Source organism: Haplochromis burtoni, unplaced genomic scaffold, assembly GCF_018398535.1.
Source record: "Haplochromis burtoni strain Fernald_Lab_line unplaced genomic scaffold, NCSU_Asbu1 Contig_94, whole genome shotgun sequence".
In the NCBI taxonomy this organism is placed as follows: domain Eukaryota; kingdom Metazoa; phylum Chordata; class Actinopteri; order Cichliformes; family Cichlidae; genus Haplochromis; species Haplochromis burtoni.
Window position 1 is genome coordinate 1327043 of NW_024582455.1, and position 3833 is coordinate 1330875.

A 3833-nucleotide genomic window follows, 5' to 3' on the forward strand; every position below is an offset into this window, starting at 1 on the left:
CCCCGCTTCTCACTTGACTTTCGTTAATGTTGTAAAATCATTTAAGGTGCCGCTGGCCTTGGCAGTCATTTCCTTTCTGTACAACCTTCAGCCAGGCTTGAGACTGTTTATGTAATATTGTCCTCAGTGCAGGAAGTGGTGGCTCTGTGAGCTGATCTGTAAGTCTTTTTTTTTTTTTTTTTTTAAGAACACACATGATGATTTGATGAACAGCATATAAAATTAACAGTTGCTGACATGCAGCATTAGTGTTTTAATTTTATCAGTCCAGCCCTGACTGTTTTGTTTCTGTCCTCGCTCATGCCTTCATTTCCTTTTACAAGTAGACTGAGATGAAGCAGTTTGACAAATTTCTTTCAAAAAGTCTAAAATAAGTGGTCAGAAATTAGTCCTAAAGTCAGCCTTCTCAAAAGTTCTCCACTGAGAATCAGCAGATTTGTGATGGTGCTTGCTAGTCCAGGTGATAAATGGGAATAAAATGCAGTGTTTCTCACACACAGGCAGGTTGCCTACGTTTGTTAACTGCCTGATAAGTAGCTGTGGCAGATAGTTTCAGCATTTTAATCTAATTTCAATCTGTCAGAACAATTCTATCAGTTTACTAGTGAACCTCTCAAGTCCTCTTGGTCTTATTTTGGCTCTTCCCATCTTGTCTGCCCCCTACTGCCTGGTTCCCTGGCTGTTATAGTGGCCCTGGAAATTGTGCAGCTGCTTCTTCGGATACGATCTTATTCCAGGGTCAGACATCCTTCTGCTCTGGAGATCCACTGTGAACTGGCAGGCCACTCTAAGCAGGAGAATAACTGGCTCACGTGCCTCTATACCAGGCTGCACTTGAACACAGCTCCCAGCTGTAGTTCAAGTGGTGGTGGGGTTCATCCACAGGGTTGGACTCCCTGGAGAAGCATCTGACTTTTTCGCAGGGATTTGTTTGCTCTAAGTATGTGGTAAATGAAACATTTGCAGAAGAGCAATTCAAAAACAGTTTTAATTAGTAATTCACTTCATGAAGCCTGCTTGTGTCCCCTTTCGCAGCGCACATGTTGTACATACACATGTATGGATATGAACACAGCCCAGGTACAAACACAGTCTAAATCTGCAGGTTTGCAATGATGTGTGCTAGCTGCGAATGCTGACAGAGTAAACACTGGGTTAACATCCTTGTCCTCTCAATCACAGCACTGCATAACTAGGGTTTTACAGGTGCAGTTTTGACATCTGTCTGCTTAATAACCACATTTCATACGGTTGGTGTCTGTGGCCAGTAATCACCAGTAATTGGTACGGTTGCCTCCTACCTGCACTCCGTTTCTCCCCTCCCCCTCATCCTTCACTCCCACTCAAATGTGGAAAAATAGCTCAATCCAATTACTCATGCTGTGTTCCTTCTCCATATCTTTCCACTGACACGACTGTATTGGAGGGTTTCCATGTTTCATCAGAAGTCAGTTGAGGGTCAGTCTGTGCTGACCTTTTTGTTTTTCACAGAAATGACCTCAAGTGTTCGCATTCTTGCTTCAAATATTAACATCAGTGTGGCTATAACCATATAACACACAATCCTAGGAAGCCCAGCCCTTAAGCTTATTCTTAGGAGTGTGTTTGCTTGGCATTATCGTTATGGCATTGACCTTTCTCCCCGTGGTATTACAGAGGTTGCATATAATTAGACTTGTGTGTGTGATTTTTATCTGGACAATAGGACGAGAACTTCTGTATTTATCTAATTATAGATGGGTGGAAAGACACAGTGCCCTCGCATGCTACATGATGTTTTCTGTCACCGCTGTGTGTGTGTGTGTGTGTGTGTGTGTGTGTGTGTGTGTGTGTGTGTGTGTGTGTGTGTGTGTGTGGTTAGCATTAGCTTGAGTTCTGTATTAATAGACGCCAAAAAGGATGCAGATGAGCGAGTGTAGAGTCGAGCCGCCCAGACAAACGGATGGATGCGTAAACTGAAGAGGCGGGCATCAGCGTGTCATTTACCGGATCTAAGTGTTCCCAGCAACCCAGTCACCTCTACAGTGAAATGATAGCTGGAGCCAAGAAATGTCTTCCATTTCCAGGCTTGTGTGAGTTTCATTCATTGCCAGTGTGTGGCTCTTTGTTTATGAGGCAGATAAATGGCTGGGAGACGAGTGCTGAAAACTCAGCTCTGTTTGTGTGTGCCATCCCTGCTACATTTCACAGCAGCTTAGTGTTATATTTGTCTATTTCTTTCCACTGTTTTCACAAAATAATCAGTTGCTGCAGTCCTGTGGAGGCTATGTGACAGGCTGGGGTTTTCTTCAAGTCTATTTTCGGGCTTTTCCCTGTGAAAGGATCTTGTTGCAGTCAATTGTTCTTCTGACAGTCACCTGAACCGCAGTAAGCTGTGTTGTTTTGTCGATAAATTTGTTGTTTCATTGAATTCTGTGAGACAAAGTGACCCGACGATTGTACATTTGGCCTGTCATACATAGAGCTGAAGCAAATGGCCTTCCCAGGGGGCTGTGGTGGAGCTGTCTGTGGGTGGAGGGAGACGCAAAACAAGAATCCTGGGTAAGATAAGAGAAAGCCACATGCAGGTGCTGTAAAAGCAGTGGGAGGTTAGGTTTTTTGTAGTGGTGTGTGTGGTTTTTGTTTTGTTTTTGTTTGTTTTTTTTGTAGGTTTGTCTGTTTATTTGCCATATTTATTAACACAGGCGGCAATTACAGCATCGACACGTTAATGCTTAAGTTTGGAGCGTTTCATTCTGTGTGAGGTAGCACTTGTCTTATATTTTCTACAGCTAGTCCAGAAGATGCATAGCAGCATAACGATTTATAAATAAATCTCGGGTATACGGCTACACATCTAAAACTAAATCCAAGCCCTTATTGGATAAAGTGGAGACATGACCATGTGAATTTCATTTACAGTGGCAACTGTGAGAAGATGTGCTTTCAAGGAAGATAAGTGTTGTAATCAGTAGGAATAAATTGATCCCAAGTGATATAAATACGGTGTCCAACATGCTCACTCCCTCATATCATAGCTGTTCATTGTTTCCTCTTTGTCAGAGTTTCCGAGGAAAGCTTTCTGTTCTTTTCAAAAACAGAAGCTGTTGTGTCAAATCGAACAAAGGCTAATCCTTATGTCACCCTCACAGAGCAGCTTGTAGAACAGCTAACTACAAAATGGGAAGAATTAGCCGGGCCACCTCCAGTATGTCATCTATGATTTAATGGATGGTGATTCCAAAGAAAGTCAAACTTTCAGGCTTCTGTTATGCAAATTGGTTTAAAGAAAAGAAATAAGGAAGTAGCTTGCTATAAAGTATTCAAAACACACTTGATTCCTGTTTTAATGACATCGTGTGTATTTAAGGAAGAGAACCTAAACATTTTCCATGAGTATGCTTTGTCTGTGTAAAGTTTTCTGTAAGAGAAGGGGACAAGAGGTGTAGTAGTTTGTCTAGATATGCTTGCGATTAATTTTTTTTTCATTTCCTCTTTCACAGAATTAGATGGGCAAGGCTAACTCTGTATATAGGGGTTTATTTCCCCTCTAGGGCTTCCTTTGCGTTAGTATCAGAGCTTGCTTTGAATAGCCGTATGTGGTTGTGTTCAGAGTTTGCATAGATCTTTAGCTTTTCAACAAAGGTATGGTTAGCACCAGCTATGTTTGGGTATGTTGTTTGTATGTCTCATATGAAAGCTGGATTTCCGGTGTTGTATTTAAAGTATCTCTTACAAAGCAATTTATTTACATATGCTGATGACCCCGGTGTGAAGCTACTGAAGGTGTGAGAAAGCCGCCTGAGGCTGCACATCCCACACAGCAAAATATGGCTAGCACTGTGTGACGACGA

At 42.1% G+C, this 3833-nt stretch overlaps 1 protein-coding gene across 1 annotated transcript in view; it reads left to right on the top strand.

Moving 5' to 3' along the window:
* Positions 1-3833, top strand: part of pik3cb (phosphatidylinositol-4,5-bisphosphate 3-kinase, catalytic subunit beta) — a 47715-nt gene that overhangs the window by 11927 nt on the left and 31955 nt on the right. The window lies entirely within an intron of this gene.